We start from the raw sequence: 18,174 nt of genomic DNA, 5'->3' as shown, positions 1-18,174 counted from the left end.
CTATGTTCAACAAGAAGTTTGAAATAAAAAAAAAAAACATAAAAAATTAACGAAAAGTAATTTTTAAAAGAAAATGGAACATGCTTACCAATATGCATGTGAGCTTTCTCCAAAGCATTTATAAATTTTATTTGGCTCTAAAGGGGTTAATGCGTACTGCTGTGTTATAAATAACTAGCTGCGCCGCATCTCAGACATTATGTAAAGTGATCAATTCTAAGATCTCGCTATGAAAAACCTAATGAAAGCAATTCTTCTGACTGTCAGCTAGCGGTATGAATGGAACACTTTAGATATTAATATGGATTTCTGAGCTGATAACATTCTACCCCACTCTGCAGATGGTGTTGTGTATAGCAATTATGCGTCCTAGTTTGTAATTTTATTGTGCTGCACTGTGCTTGACATGGTCTTTCAACTGATGATAAATCTATAATAATCCAAATGTAAAGGACAGTTTGAGAACTATTAAGAAAGTGCACTGATTATTGCTTTAGCACACAGTCATTTATTTATAGATCTACAAACATTGTCATTGGGACTATTTCTGCATGAAATGCATTTTTGCTGCTAACAAAATAAAATATATATACAGTATGTGTATATATTTTCTTGTCTTTAGGAACATTGAAGCGATTGTAATGTATAGGCATATAACCACACAATGAGCATTAAATCTGGCAATGGGACCATACACAAATGAAACCACTCAGAAACTGGTGCCCATCTAACAAGGCCCAGCTCTGTGAATTGCCCACAAAGGCCATCATTTAAAGCAGGGATATGCAATTAGCGGACCTCCAGCTGTTGCAAAACTACAAGTCCCATCATGCCTTTGACTCTGGGTGTAATGCTTGTGGTTGTCAGAGTCTTGCTATGCCTCATGGTACTTGTAGTTCTGCAACAGCTGGAGTTCCACTAATTGCATATCCCCGATTTAAAGGAACTGAGAGAATCACTGAGGTTTCTGTTTCTGGCCAGCTTCTGAAAATACAAGCTGCTTGGCTGACTATGCTCTAACAAGTCATTGAAATAAGCACACAGCAACTAGAATTAGAGCACTGGGATTGATTTACTAAAACTGGAGAGTGAACATCTGGTGCAGCTCTGCATAAAAACCAATCAGCTTCCAAGTTTTTTGTCAAAGTTTAATTGAACAAGCTTAAGTTAGAAGCTGATTGGCTACCATGCACAATTGCACCAGATTTTGCATGCACTGGTTTTAGTAAATGAACCCCAACTGGATCTACATCTTTTTTGGGGAACAGTGCCCTTATAGCACAGGTTGGTAATAGCAGTTTCAAGACCCTAAGCACAAGACTGGGTATGTATGTCCACAGATCAATGAAATTTGTTAGAAGTCTAAGGTGTAAATCCATCCAGTCGGAATACAGCTTTGGCTAGGTTGGGGATTTGGTTATAATCTGGTCTATTATAGCAGAGGCAAATGCAAAAGTCCTAACCAAGCACTATACTAGTTTATAATTGTATACATACCATACACTGGTTGATCCTGACTGACAAAATGGTAGGTATCAAATAATGGTCATCAAATTTGTGTGTTTTTAAAATACCCTTAGTACAGTGGTTCTTAGCCTTTTTTGAGTCAGGGAACACTTTAAGAATCTGATGATGGCTATAGACCCCCTCCCTAGAAATTTTCACATGGACACAATTTTGCATACAATGAGTATATTTAGATTATTTTATTGAAATTGAATTGCCTCATACATATGTGACATACACAAACTTTGAATTAAGTAAGCAATCTTAACAAAAAAACTAATTTCTTTAGATAAAAAAAGTAATGACCACTCTTAAATGGTAAACATGGGCCAACAATGAGTCAAGAGATGGTTAGTGGTTGGCACTATAAGCAGTGGCGGGGTGTGTTTCCTTTAAATTCCTTAGGCGACGGGAGAGCTGTATAGTGAATATAAATGTTATTTTTTATCTGACCCTCACAGACCCCCTGAAACCCATCCATGGACCACATAGGGGTTCACGGACCACAGGTTCAGAAAACCCTGCTTATTATATCAAGCCCTAATCATTAATGTAATGGTAGATTACAAAACCACATCCCATGCAAGAATAAGGAAAAACTGTGGTTGAATGGAAAATTGGATATTGTTTTAAAATAAGAAGCTGAAGATATAACAGAATACAAGCAGTTTCCAAACAGCATATCTTGACAGAACAGACAATTTTCAGGCTACTGTCCAACACCCTAAAAAAATGGTAGCTGTGCCAATCCCCTCTCTATGGAATGCTGAATGACAGCTAAGCATGCATAAAACTGAATATGGTACATTTCTTTTGCACTATGGTAGATTTTCTTTCTGGATTATAATTATTCAGCCATAACATGCTGTGTGGGAGAAGCCAATCACAGGACCTATCACTTGGTTTTTCTTCTATGTGCCTCAGGAGGCATTGGGATCATTACCAGTAGCAATCTAATTTGCTACATATATCATTTTTTCTCACTGTATTCACCGCAAGCACCCAACAAATTTCTACAAAAATAAATTTCTCCTAATTTAAAGTAAATAGGTTTATAGCTACTGCTGAACTGCTATCAAGGGCAATGTTCAGTAACCTATAGCATGGCAACAGGTCAGATTTTCTCCTTCTTGACTTGAAGGTATCTAAACTCAAGAACACAAATGTAAATATATTGCAGCTTAACACACAGTCATTAGATGTGGTAATTAAATACGTTTTTGTTTTCAGTTTTTTTCCTTTAATTTTCACCTGGTGATCCTGCCAGTAACACTTCCCAGATACACAAAAGAAGAAGATAGCAGCAAACCACAGCAAAGTAGATGCCTTTCAACATCTTTATTGTCACCATGCCAGACAAGTATCACAGGAACATTTGTTGACGCGATTCACAAGAGCTGTTTGTGCTTGTTGTTGTTGTGAACGAGCACGAACAGCAAATGTGAAACGCGTTAACAAATGTTCCTGTGATACTTGTCTGGCATAGTGACAATAAAGACGTTGAAAGGCATCTACTTCACTGCGGTGTGCGGATATCTTCTTCTTTTGTGTATCTGCTATTGTCGGTGGTGAGCCGGCGCGAGCACCTGCAGCAGCCAGCCTATTACCATTTGCCTGAGCGGTGTGTATATCTTGTTTGGACTAGTAACACTTCCCATCCAGGGTGAAAATGCACACTCACCATTCTATGGTTTATTATAGATATAATAAAATGCTTTCAATGGTGTATTCAAGGGACCAAAAAGGAGCAAAAAAAGCTGGCCATACATGGATCAAAGTTCGTCCAGTTTAGCAGGAACTGGACGAATTTTGATCCATGTATGGCCGCTCCCATTCATAAGATCGTAATATATCTAGAGACTTTTCATGAATGGGCTTGTTAGTAAGATAATAAAAATTGTGCGCTAATGGTGCGCTAATTCAAGGAGCTATGCGGCAAAAAAAAGACAAAAATGCAATAATATGCGACACTGTTATAAAACAATGATAAAGTATGCTAATTCAAGAAGATATGCAGTGAAAATAAACAAATATGCATGAATGACTATCCCTAATAGGGATGAGCTTCAAGTCGAGTTTGAGTCGAACATCGACTGGTCACCAGTTCGCCGAACAGCGAACAATTTGGGGTGTTCGCGGCAAATTCGAAAGCCGCGGAACACCCTTTAAAAGTCTATGGGAGAAATCAAAAGTGCTAATTTTAAAGCCTTATATGCATGGTATTGTCATAAAAAGTGTTTGGGGACCTGGGTCCTGCCCCAGGGGAGATGGATCAATGCAAAAAAAAGTTTAAAAATGGACGTTTTTAAATTTCGTACCTGGGGGGTGTCTATAGTATGCCTGTAAAGGGGCGCATGTTTCCCGTGTTTAGAACAGTCTGACAGCAAAATTACATTTCAAAGGAAAAAAGTCATTTAAAACTACTCGCGGCTATTAATGAATTGTCGGTCCGACAATACACATAAAAGTTCATTGATAAAAACGGCATGGGAATTCCCCACAGGGGAACCTTGAACCAAAATTTTTAAAAAAATGGCGTGGGGGTCCCCCTAAATTCCATACCAGGCCCTTCAGGTCTGGTATGGGTATTAAGGGGAACTCCGGCCAAAATTTAAAAAAAATGGCGTGGGGGTCCCCCTCAAAATCTATACCAGACCCTTCAGGTCTGGTATAGATTTTAAGGGGAACCCCGCACCAAAATTAAAAAAAAAATGGCGTGGTTCCCCCCAAAAATCCATACCAGACCCCTATCCAAGCACGCAACCTGGAAGGCAGGAAAAGAGGAGGGGGACGAGAGAACAGCCCCCCCTCCTGAACCGTACCAGGCCACATGCCTTCAACATTGGGAGGGTGCTTTGGGGTAGCCCCCCAAAGCACCTTGTCCCCATGTTGAAGGGGACAAGGGCCTCATCCCCACAACCCTTGCCCGGTGGTTGTGGGGGTCTGTGGGCGGGGGGATTATCGGAATCTGGAAGCCCCCTTTAACTAGGGTACCCCCAGATCCCGGCTCCCCCTGTGTGAAATGGTAAGGCTACCATTTCACAAAAAAACTGTCAAAAATGTTAAAAATGACAAGAGACAGTTTTTGACAATTCCTTTATTTAAAGTCTTCTTTTTTCCATCTTCTTTCTTCTATCTTCCTTCGGTTTCTTCCTCCATCTTCTTCTTCTGGTTCTTCTGGTTCTTCCTCCGGTGTTCTCGTCCGGCATCTTCCTCCGCGGCGTCTTCTTCCCTTTTTCTTCTCGGGCTGCTCCGCATCCATGATGGGAGGCTCTGCCTGTGTGACGCTTCTTGTCTTCTGACGGTTCTTAAATAACGGAGGGCAGGGCCACCCAGTAACCCCGCCCCCTCTGACGCACAGGGACTTGACGGGGACTTCCCTATGGCATTCCCTGTGACGTCAGAAGAGGGCGGGGTCACCCGTTACATAATGGGTGACCCCACCCTCCTCTGACATCACGGGGAATGCCACAGGGAAGTCCCCGTCAAGTCCCTGTGCATCAGAGGGGGGCGGGGTCACTGGGTGGCCCCGCCCTCCGTTATTTAAGAACCGTCAGAAGACGAGAAGCGTCACACAGCCAGAGCCTCCCATCATGGATGCAGAGCAGCCCGAGAAGAAGAAGAAGGGAAGAAGACGCAGCGGAGGAAGATGCCGGACGAGAACACCGGAGGAAGAACCAGAAGAACCAGAAGAAGAAGAAGATGGAGGAAGAAACCGAAGGAAGATAGAAGAAAGAAGATAGAAGAAAGAAGATGGAAAAAAGAAGACTTTAAATAAAGGAATTGTTAAAAACTGTCTCTTGTCATTTTTAACATTTTTGACAGTTTTTTTGTGAAATGGTAGGGGTAAGTACCCCCTTACCATTTCACACGGGGGGGGCCGGGATCTGGGGGTTCCCTTGTTAAAGGGGGGTTGCAGATTCCGATAAGTCTCCCGCCCGCAGACACCCACAACCAGCGGGCAAGGGTTGTGGGGATGAGGCCCTTGTCCCCATCAACATGGGGACAAGGTGCTTTGTGGGGCTACCCCAAAGCACCCTCCCAATGTTGAGGGCATGTGGCCTGGTACGGTTCAGGAGAGGGGGCGCTCTCTCGTCCCCCCTCTTTTCCTGCGGCCTGCCAGGTTGTGTGCTTGGATAAGGGTCTGGTATGGATTTTTGGGGGGACCCCACACCATATTTTTTAATTTTGGCATGGGGTTCCCCTTAAAATCCATACCAGACCTTAAGGGTCTGATATAGAATTTGAGGGGGACCCCTCACGCCATTTTTAAAAAAAAATCCCATGCCGTCTCGGTTGTGACCGGAAATAATGTCACGGGCCCCTTAGTGTCTAGCTTGTTAGTATATTTCCACCCAATCAGCAAATGCAGCCAAAAGGGTGCAGCTCTGATCAATTCTTTTTGATGGTGGGGGAATCCTGCAGTCAGAATACAATGGGGCAGCATGGTGGATTTTCCCATCCACCTCAAATATGTGGATGGGCAAAACGATTCAGTTTTCTTGTTCAGTTGGCTGGCTCAGTGAAAAAAACTGAGCTACCTATGGCCAGCTAAAGATAAGTTTATTGTTAGGGTTTACATATACTTTAAGTAACCTGTGTATTGTTTGCTTACAATAGACTACTCACATGCACATTGTCATTGCCTTTGGTACTCTCTTAGTGAATACAAAATAATTATTATCAGTTAGAGAAATTATTTTTTCTTTTTTTTAAATTGCATAGGGGTAACTTTAGGTTCCCAATTTTAATCCAAATAAATCATAATGGAGTTTCTCATAGCCCTACATATGTTTCATTTATTATATGCATTGATTGTTCTTTTCAATCATTATCTGGAAACTGCCATCTAAACACACAAGCAGCTGTTTCATATTCTAACTACCTTATCAAACTGACCTTTTCACTTTGTAATTGAAGCATCACCTAAACTATAATTGGCATTCATAGGCGTGCGCGCGGGACAGCATCGATTCCCTCTGCTGAATTGCTCTGCTGACACCATCCACTGCCCAACTGACACCGTCCATGTTTTGCGAACAGGATCATTCCAGGTACAGCACATCCAACAAAACCCATGGGTAGCAATGGTAAGAATACCTCCTTGTCCAAGCCTTGTGGACAGGGGGCTGGATGAAGTCTGGGCTGAGGCTGTTCTTACCATCATTACCTATGGGTTTTGTTGGGTGTGTGGCACCTGGAATGATCTATTTCCCTGTTTGCATACATTAAGCTAAGACAAGCTCCTTCATATGCCCCGTACACACGGTCGGACTTTGTTCGGACATTCCGACAACAAAATCCTAGGATTTTTTCCGACGGATGTTGGCTCAAACTTGTCTTGCATACATACGGTCACACAAAGTTGTCGGAAAATCCGATCGTTCTAAACGCGGTGACGTAAAACACATACATCGGGACTATAAACGGGGCAGTAGCCAATAGCTTTCATCTCTTTATTTATTCTGAGCATGCGTGGCACTTTGTCCGTCGGATTTGCGTACACACGATCGGAATTTCCGACAACCGATTTTGTTGTCGGAAAATTTTATCTCCTGCTCTCAAACTTTGTGTGTCGGAAAATCCGATGGAAAATGTCCGATGGAGCCCACACACGGTCGGAATGTCCGACAACACGCTCCGATCGGACATTTTCAATCGGAAAATCCGACCGTGTGTACGGGGCACTAGTCTGCACTCCCAAACGGTTGTTCACTGGATTTGGGCCAACGTGAGCCTGGAGTGGCACCCCTTGTATTTTTTAGGGTTCACACCCTAATGCAATAGTCTGCGCACACCTATGCAGGCACTACAAACTCCCTAACAGAAATCCATATGTTAATTACGTTTATTATAAAAAAATTACCAACCAGGAACATTTCAATAGAAAAGACCTAAGGATTTATGAACTTTGAACCATTTACTTAAATCCCCCAAAGTGCTATATGTTTGAAACCACAAAATAAGGTTTTAGTGTAAATTCAAATTAAGTGCTTTTATAATATATGATAAAAAAATGAAGAAAAAAAGCAGTAGTAATACAAGTCAGGATCCCAAATATCCAAGTTACTCATTTTTGCCATATCTCAAGCTGAGGTCAGGGAGAGCCATGGGAAATAAGAAGCCTTGCAGAGCTAATAACACATCCCAGTACGGTTTTTTACTAACTGACAAATCTTTACCAATGCTCTCTCCTGGCAGAACCGGCCACTTCCTGACGTGGAAATGATTCAGTGTACATGAATCTGATATTACTTTTCCAAACTGTCAGGCTCAGTTTAAATGACTATTGCCGGAAAAAAAAGATAGCAAGAAAACATAGTTATATTTATTAAGTTTGGCACCTTTATTGCCTTCATATTGCTACTGTTTTCCCATTTGTATGAACACTGTTCGAAGCTAGTGTATAACTCATACCTTACCAGGCTAGCTTGGCTTACTGTTGCTGCTGTTTGGATTCTGAAGAGACTTTTACATAAATTTAGTTGTCTCTTTAAGTCACTCCTCTCTCTCTCTCTCTCTCTCTCTCTCTCTCTCTCTCTCTCTCTCTCTCTCTCTCTCTCTCTCTCTCTCTCTCTATATATATATGTGTATGTATAGCATTTGGGCTATGCAGTTGTATTTGAATTGTTCATGTATTTATGGTAGTCAATATATGGAATGAGTTCAGTGAAGTTACTTGTAAAGAAATCTTCCTAATCAATTTAATCCTTCCTGACCGTAATTATATATATATATATATATATATATATACATATATATAAAATATAATTATATTATAAAATATTACTTTTGAAACACTCGCTGTGACGTACAGCTTCAATAGAAATGAACTTGGCATAGCAACTACAGTAATATTCCTAAAAGAGAAATTCAATTTTGTAGCAGCATAAAACAGTAACTATATCTGTTAGCCATATTTGTTCATGGCATGACAATTGTTTGTTCACTGTTCATATTTCCTTTTAACTGTCTAGTTTCTTCCCAAAAACGTTGAGCTTTTTCTTTTAAAGTTGAACTTCAGCCTTACCTTTATTCCCCCACACTTGTAGAAGTCCTCTACTGTGTTGAAACTGATTACTCTCAATTCCCTACAAACTTGCATCTCCACAATATAATCCTGTGAAGCTGCAACAGCCATCTTGAGTCTGCATTAATTTCCTGTCTAAATGGCTTAAATCATCATCAATCCCCTCTCCTTCTAATCCGCACTCTTGTTGGCCGCCTTTCACAGCTATTAGCTTTCTCTGCTCTCATGTGTGGGCATGATCTTAAGGGCTGGCATCAGGCACTGTACTGCTGTTTCTGAGCATTATATGAAAGAATAGATCCCAAGTATCCCTTTAGATGTGCAGCCACTGGGTGGTGCAGACGTTAGCTGTGCAATCTGCTGATCAGTTGCTTGATTATACTGTATTATCAGGAAGGTAATATATGCATACACTACAATTTGGCTTTAAGAGAGACCTGGAACTTGTTGATTTTTGGTATAAAATTTAGTGACTCTCATGTTGCACAGTTACATTACTGATTTTAAAAGCTCATTTATCATTTTTTGGTGTTAGTATAGCAGATCTAAAGCTGAAAGGAACAGGCTCTGATAGCAAAGTTGAATTCAAATGAGAGGAGGCTCTTTATGAATGTAGAAAACTGATTTATCTTGTAAGAAGGAGTTAGGGTCTTGCAGTGAATGACTCAAAAAAAAAAGACCCGGGAACAAAAAGCGAAGTGAGCTTTGTCAGTGGTCTCAACTTTGAGCCCGGGTTCACACCTATGCGAATTAGATGTGCGTTTCCGCACATCTAATTCACATAGCAGGAGAATGTGACTGGCTCCCTATGGAGCCGGTTCACATATCTCCGGGGCGGCTGCGGTGCGCACTGCACAAAAACACTGTGTGTCTTTGGCTGCGTTTCAGGGCCGAATTCAGGCATAGAATCGGCCCTGATTCGTCCCTGAAACGGTGAACAGGGACGCACAGCGCTCCTGTGCAGTCCGCAGCGCATTATAGTGTGAATCCGGGCTTATCCTGCAGGGGTTGCTACTGTGGCTCCTAATTAAGTTTATTACTCTGCCCAGGACTGCTACTGCTATCCTGTTAAAGATACACTATATTACCAAAAGTATTGGGACGCCTGCCTTTACACGTACATGAACTTTAATGACATCCCAGCCTTGGTATGTAGGGTTCAATATTGAGTATAGTGTAATATAATGTATATTTCCCAGTTAAAGGTCTTACACCCTATTTGGAGGCTGTGTGCCCTTTAGGCTTATCTCTCATTGCTTAATAAATGTATTTCAGTTGCACACAAAGAGGAATTCTTTATAAAAAAAAAAAAAACTTAAAGCGGAGCTCAACACCACTTTTAGAAATTGATCTTAAAGGGAAGACCACCCCTCCACCCCTTTGTTTTTGGATAACTATTATTATTTTTTTACCCTATCTGAAGTAAGTAGTGTACTTCCGTCCTAGCTTGGCCGCAGCCCAGTGCGCCATTTCCTCCTTCTCCCCGCTGCCTTCTGGGAACTGTGGGTCCCAGAAGACGGGGCCATTCAGAATGCGCCGTGCGCCTCACGCATGCACAGTAGATAACCGGCTGTGAAGCCTGAAGGTTCCACTGCCGGTTTCCCTTAGTTACAATGGCGGCTCCTGCACCCGATCCGATGGATGGATCGACCTTGGGGGGGGGGGGTGACATCGCGGGCTCCCTGGACAGGTAAGTGTCCTTATTAAAATTAAAAGTCAGCAGCTACAGTGTTTTACAGTAGCTGCTGATTTAAAAAAAAAAATTGAGGCTGAAACACTGCTTTAAGCTGAATGGGCTAGATGTAAATAATTTTGTTTTTTCTGTGAAGTTTCATTGTGGCTTACAATTTGAGAGCTTGCTGGGTGCACATCCAATGTAGCAAAACTCTCTAAATTCCTACTCCTCCATATGATTCATAGGGGAATCGTTGAAGATGGTACCTATTTTCATAGGCTCAGCTGATGTTGAAAGAGACACTTAAAAATATCCCAATACGGAACAGATTTAAGTTGGAGCTTTTGGTGTATCAGCTAATTGTTGCAACACAAGGACAAAGACATTGAATTTATATGCAGATAATAAAACATACAATTTATGAGCTAGATATTGTTAAAGTGGAAGTAAACCCTCCTATTGTTTTCAGCCAAGGAAGCTGCCATCTTGGCCTTTGTTTGATCCTCAACTGCGGTGCTGCTGCACGTCATCAGTTATGACACCAGCCATTGGAAGATTTAACAGTTTGATTGAGAGCACAGCCAATGTGACTGTTGAGTTCCCGGCACATGCCAGAAACATACTGTTTTTTGGAATAGTTAAATCGATGGATTTACTTCAGGTTTAAGTCCTGTAGTCTGGATGGCAGAGTACTTTATTAACAAGTTCAGGCACCTAAAAACAAGCTCAGCCATCTGAGTATACCATGACAGGAACAGGAACTGGAACTAATTTGCACAGTGTATAGAAAGCTTTCGGCATGTAACAACTGTAAATATTGACATCTACAGGCCAGAGGTATAAACACCACAGATATTAATTTATTTAAGCAATTCCTTAAATTATATTTCTTTATCCAAACATGTTCATGCATGAGCAACAACTCTCAATTTTAAAATGCATAAGGTATTATAACAACAGTGGGTATATTTTATGAACATTGTGAAGTGTCAGTCTTTTTAAAATGCACAATAGTTATTGCCTTTATTTTTTGTAGTGAGGTTAGAGGTCATTTGTGCAATCAGTATAGGCCAGAGGTTATACATACAGGATCATTTTTATTGAATCTTATACATTTAATGCAGGTTTCTTAATCAGGTTAAGTTTAGGTCAGGAGGAATCAACTGACATATAAAATGTGATCAGGAAGGACAACAACACATTCAAAAATTATGTCTTCATTATGCTAAGCTAACTGGCACTTAAATGTAACTCTGTCACTGCTTCTGAAGAATTTTCACTATGCAAAGTGAATGTTCACTTAGCTTAATGAATGAGGTCATTATGTGTTCAATCATTTAATCATTTAAAAGCAAAAATCTATTTTTTTTTTTAATTTCCGTTACTGTACATGAATGTGTATATTCAGTGATCATACCTTCATCATGCTCAGTGGTTTTGACTTACCAAATGAGTGTTCACATAAGCATAATAAAGCTGTATGCACCTTAAAAAGTCTAATCATGTGCAGGGCAAATGAGAAAAAAAAAAACCCAGGATTTTTGCTTTTACATAATTGGATGATTGCAGTAAACGTAGGTCCACCTTATTTACTAAGATAAATGAACATTCACTTTGCTAAATTAACAGTCTCTACACCTTTAATAAATCAACCCCATCAAGTGATTTGTTAATTGAGAATCCTCTACTCATTTAGTTACCCAAAGTTCACTTTGGAAAGTGTGTGGTAGGCTTTACAAAGCAAACATTCATTTACTGTGTATTAGGGGATAAGTTGAAGCTCACATTGAATAAAAAAACTGTTTAAAGGAGATGGAAAAACAGGATTTGAAAATGAGAGGCTGAAGTGAACACAGCTTCTTCTGCTAGATTCACATCAATGCATGTCTGGAACGTGTGCAACATTGCACCCTTTCCAAACATGCAGAGGAATATCCACATTTCTTGTGCATAGAGCAGCCTATTGAAATGAATGGGCTTCCCTACACACAATACGTGGGAACGTACTAAAATTGTAAGTAGACGCGCATGCTCGGGTGCACCTGTAGGTGTGAACCAAGCCTTATTCATTAAGCTAAGTAAACACTCACATTACAAACTAATTGTGTGCTTTCCAAAGGTAACAGTCTCTATTCCCAGAGGATCTCAACCCCATTGAGAAGTTACCATCACACAACTATTTCTGGATAAAAAAACTGAAGCCATAAACAGCTATACTGTTTTCTATGTATGGACTTAAAGTCCAACTCCAGACAAAACTTTCTAAATTTGGATAAAAGGGAAATTAAGAACTCTCAGGTTTTAAACAGTCTCTGTATCTTTGTTGAAGATTTTTCTCTGTCAGATTCCAAATGCTGTCTATGTCCCCAAAGAGGAGATTTCTCTTCTGTTTCTGCTCTGTCTGACAACCATCACCTGAACAAGAAGTGAGGGGAATTCTCCCTCATGGACACACGCATTAAAAAAAGGCAATTTATATATTCTTAAGAACATGCCTCTTTAAATAAGACAATAATCAAAAGTAAAATGAAATCAACAATGAAATGACTTCTCTGTCATACAGGAGAGCATGATAGATGCTGGGTTCATCTTACCTGTCTGGTTAGCACAACCCAAAAGCTGAGTAGGTCTATATGGCCGTGGAGATCTGGTGAGTGGTTTATCTTACCACACGTGATAGAGCACTTTTTTGTGTGGGAAAACAGTCATGGATATTTTCACAGTGTATGGGATTACTGAATGGACACTGAACTCAACTACATAAAAGCTTTGAATGCAAATTATCTTTAGGTGTAAGGACACTGGTGAAGGAAATTTTTATGGAGACTAATCAAAAATAATTTGGTTGTTTGTTCACAAGTAATTTTCCTTGTTCATTTCACTTTTATTTTTGATTATTGTCTCATTCAAAGAGGAATGTGTATAGGGATGTGTATATAGAAATAAAAGTAGCGCCCATCTTTATGATATGAATAATATGTTATTATTTAAAGGGGCAGCTGCTAATTGCACTTAAAGTGATTGTAAACGATTAGCTTGTAAAACAACCCATTCTGTTTCAAATAGAAATTAAATAGAAAACATTTTTGTTTAGATATTAAAACAACATTATAAATACCTTTTCTCCCTTTTTTAGAATTGATCACATTCCCTCTGTTCTCAGCTGCATTAGAGCTGGGGGAGCAGAATCAGCAGTACACTGAGCTTCCCAGTGAATGGCTGTGCAGCGGGGGCGTGTCAGGACAAGTCTGATCATTGGAGGAGATTATATTGAGTTCCCAGCACAGCTGGAAAACTGACCACAGTGTGCTCTCCTGCTTAGTGAGGTCAGTTTTTAATAGGAAAGCAGAGGGACTAGCAGGAACACCAGGGATTTCACATAAAGGAAGCAATACAAAGAGAACAGGATACTTTCTCATACAAGTACATGGTACAGCAGGTACATATCAGGAATATGAAGTGTTGGGGTAACAAACTTTTTAGATATATTTTAGGTAGTTTGGCTCCCTTTATATGACACATTTTATTTACTTCAATAAAATACAACAGATTAGTTTTTGATGTCCACTTTACAAACAAAACTGTATTGTTTGCTGCCTGTGTCCGTGTTAAAGGGATTTCCTCTAATTTCCTGTTCTGTCTCATGCCCATGAAATAGATATAAAGTGGCTAGATTCTCTCTAAATTGCTGTTCTGTTTTAACCACTTGCCGACCAGCCGCCATCATCATTGTACTGTGGCAGGTCAACAGCGAATCGCTGTCATTGTACGTTGGCTTGGGAACTCTAATTTGTGGGGGCGCGCATGCCGCAGAAGCGCATGGGCCCACTGGCCAGCGGGGGATCCAATCAGCGGGTGGAGCAGACTTGATGTAAGCCGGCTACCCGTGATCATTCCCTGCAGTGACAGAAAGGGGATTTGCCTGTGTAAACAAGGCAAATCTCCGTTCTGACAAGGGAGATCACCCAGATCCTGTCTTTCTGCTATGCAGGAAGATGGATCTGTGTGTTTCCCCAGGCAGCCCATCCCCCATACAGTTAGAAAACACTTGCAGGGAACACATTTAACCCCTTGATTGCACCTGATGTTAACTCCTTCCCTGCAAGTGTCATTAGTACAATAACAGTGTCTATTTTTAGCACCGATTACTGTAATAATGTCACTGTCCCAAAAAAGCGTCAAAATTGTCAGTTAGGTGTCCGATCTGTCCGCCGGAATGTCGAAGTCAAGCCAAAAATCGCAGATTACCACGATTACTAGTAAAAAAAAAAAAATATTAATAAAAATGCCATAAAAATAAATTCCCTATTTTGTAGACACTATAACTTTTGTGCAAACCAATCAGTATATGCTTATTGCAATTTTTTTTACCAAAAATATGTAGACGAATATATATCGTCCTAAACTTTTTTGGAATATTTATTATAGCTAAAATGAAAAAATATTGCTTTATTTTTCAAAATTGTTGCGTCTTTTTTTGTTTATAGCGCAAAAAATAAAAACTGCAGAGGTGATCAAATACCACCAAAAGAAAGCTCTATTAGTGGGAAAAAAGGCCTTGTTTGGCTACAGAGTTGCACCACTGCGCAATTGTCAGTTAAAGCGACGCAGTGCCGTATCTCAAAAAATGGCTTGGTCATTAAGGGGGAAAATCTTCTGGTCCTTAAGTGGTTAAACATGTCAAATAGGTAGGACATAAAGAGAAGTATTCAAATTTTGGACCCGGACAGCAATAAAAAAAATGACCGATGTTCTAACCCCTCTACACTCCAAACAAAACTAACAATATGAAGTGACACTAAATGATATCCTTATTCTCCCCAAAAAATGTATACACATCCATTACTCAATGGCACTGTAATCTATTTTTCATGTAAGAGTTTTTTACTCAGTTTTCCTGCCTCCTTGTAATGTTCTCCATGAGCTCCTAAACATTTTATTTCCCCCCTCACTGCATGTTAGTTGCAGTCACACTGTATGTACAGTATTGCTCTATGTCTACTGCAAATCCCATAGTCCCTAGTCCATCTCAGGAGTGAGCAAGAGAGGGTGATTACATTTCTACATAGAGTGGGACCGTTAAGAATGAATGTAGCCACCCTCTAAGGCCCCATTCACATGCTAGCTGTGAATAGGGCCTAACAGGAGTCAGATCACAGCAGCTAAAAATAGGGGGTTTGGATATTTGGAGGAAGATGAGGGCAATCTAAGATAGTTTTTTTGAGTTAAAGTGATAATAAAGTCTCGTTTCTTTTTCAATAAAATAACAAACATGTTATACTTACCTGCTCTGTGCAGTGGTTTTGCACAGAGCAGCCGGATCCTCCTCTTCTCAGGTCCCTCTTTTGTGCTCCTGGCCCCTCCCTCCTGTCAAGTGCCCCCACAGAAAGCAGCTTGCTATGGGGGCACCCGAGCCGAGTCACAGCTCCCTGTGTCCATTCTCCCTGTGTCCTGATTGGCTGACTGATTGCAGCATGAGCCATTGGCGCCATTGCTGTGTCTCAGCCAATCAGGACAGCCGAAACACTCGTGGACATCACTGGACAGATATGGGGCTCAGGTAAGTATTGGGGGGGGCGAGGGGGCCTGCTGCCACAACCGAGGTATCCATCTTTGGAGTCGGCGGTTCTGTTTACAATAATGGTGGTCTCTGAGGCGGATTCACCACGAGATCACCGTTATCGGCGGCGGAAGAGGTGCCACCCCCCCTCCCGCCGCTGTTCCGTGCCCTCCGCCGCTTACCGGAGCCGTCGGCAGCGGCGGAGGCAATTGGGACCTGTCCATAGCTGTGTATGGAGAAGAGTGAGGGGAAGATGGCCCCCCTGTCTCCATACTATAGCAGGGTGGAAACAACATCAAAACGTCACTTCCGCCCATACGTCTTAAAGGCACAATTTTCTGTTGTCATTTTTTCAATTTTATTGCATTTAAGTCCTAATATGAGATCTGAGGTCTTTTTGACCCCAGATCTCATATTTAAGAGGACCTGTCATGCTTTTTTTCTATTACAAGGTATGTTTACATTCCTTGTAATAGGAATAAAAGTGACCCAATTTGTTTTTAAAAAAACAGTGAGAAAATAAATAAAATCAAGTAAAATAAATAAGAAAAAAACAATTTTTTTAAAGCGCCCCGTCCCGACGAGCTTGTGCGCAGAAGCGAACGCATACGTGAGTATGAAAATGGTGGTCAAACCACACATGTGAGGTATCGCCGTGATCGTTAGAGTGAGAGCAATAATTCTAGCCCTAGACCTCCTCTGTAACGCAAAACATGCAACCTGTAGAATTTTTTAAATGTCGCCTATGGAGATTTTGAAGGGTAAAATTTTGACGCCGTGACATGTTGGGTATCAATTTACTCGGCATAACATTATCTTTCACAATATAAAAAAAAATCGGCTAACATTATTGTTGTCTTATTTTTTTATTCAAAAAAGTGAATTTTTTCCAAAAAAAAGTGCGCTTGTAAGACTGCTGCGCAAATACGGTGTGAAAAAAAGTATTGCAATGATTGCCATTTTATTCTCTAGGGTGTTAGAAAAAAAAACATAATATAATGTTTGGGGGTTCTGAATAATTTTCTAGCAAAAAAAACTTTATTAAGATAAAAAAATCTTCTGTCTTTACAACTTCTTTAAGACTACAAACTTGACTATATGTTTTTTAAACCAGAGCTTAGTGTTCTTTAATTTTCAGTTGTGATTGGAGTGTACGTATCATTAAGTCTTTAAATGTACGCTGTGTTTAGTTACATGATGTAACTGGGCTACATATGTAAAATATGTCTTTGTGTGAAGGTGATATTTCTGAGTTACACATGCAGCTACTGACATTTGTAACCAGGGGAGTCTAAAGTTGCCGTACTGGCTGTCAGAAAATAGCGAGTGAAAAGCACCACCTAAATGATTACAATAACAGTTGTTATGGGAAATAATACAGATGTAGCTAGGCATGCTAGGGTTACTCTGTTGATGTAGGTGTCAGAATGTGTGGAGGGAGTATAGTATACCATTGTCAGTCAATGTCTGATGAATGGCACTTATTACTGTAGGAGTTATCCATATCCATCCTTAGGCAATGCTCACATTAACACAACACACTGGACCATGTAGGGAGTAAAACTAATAATATGAAGAAGCGCTATTGCTGATGCTTCTAGTCGTTGGAAAGGTTAGAATTTGTAGCTTGATTTTTTTTTGTCACAGGCAGCAAGAAGTGGCTGGTCTAAGGTGTACAAAGTAGTTGGTATACATGTTAGGTGAACAGAATATACTGTATATATCAAGGGTCTGATCCTCTGGCTCGAAGGCTCTATTCACACTTAGCAATTTGGAATCGCGGGCATAATTGATGCGATTCTGCCTGTGATTCCAGATCATGAGGCAATTGCTGCAAAACGCGCGACACACGTTTGGGTGCCATTCATTCTAAATGGCATCCTAAAAGCGGTGTGATTTTTGTCTAAAAAAAAAGAGCCTCATTGCGCTGTAAGTTCAGGCTTATCAAAACTTAAATTCGGGAGTGAGGATCCACGATCAGAAGGGAACTTTAAGGTATATAAGAGAGGCTCCGAGTCCAGTACTCCTGTGGAGTATTAGTTCCAGTGGGATGGATTAGGGTGTAATACATCAATCTGCAGCCTTAGTGAAAGTCAATGTGGGATATATCACAGGAGAGGATGTGAGTGGTGATGGATGGATGGATGATGGCTCAGATTATGGTGCAGCAGGGCTCATCAGGTCTGAGAATCCTTTATAACATGTAGAAAACAAAAACAGCGCAAACATCAATATGAGCATATAACATTTAATAAAAGCATAAAAGCACAATTACATATGGGTAAGGGAAGGGCTGCAAAACTGTGATTTTTGTCTCGATTGTCTCACGACAGAATAACGCTGCAATAAGGGCAATGCACGCCTTTAAAAAGCATGTGAAACTTGTCGGCCAAAAAGGAGCAG

The sequence above is a fragment of the Aquarana catesbeiana genome, linkage group LG04 (genome assembly GCF_042186555.1).
Source record: "Aquarana catesbeiana isolate 2022-GZ linkage group LG04, ASM4218655v1, whole genome shotgun sequence".
Taxonomy (NCBI): Eukaryota; Metazoa; Chordata; class Amphibia; order Anura; family Ranidae; genus Aquarana; species Aquarana catesbeiana.
This window is presented reverse-complemented; position numbering follows the sequence as displayed.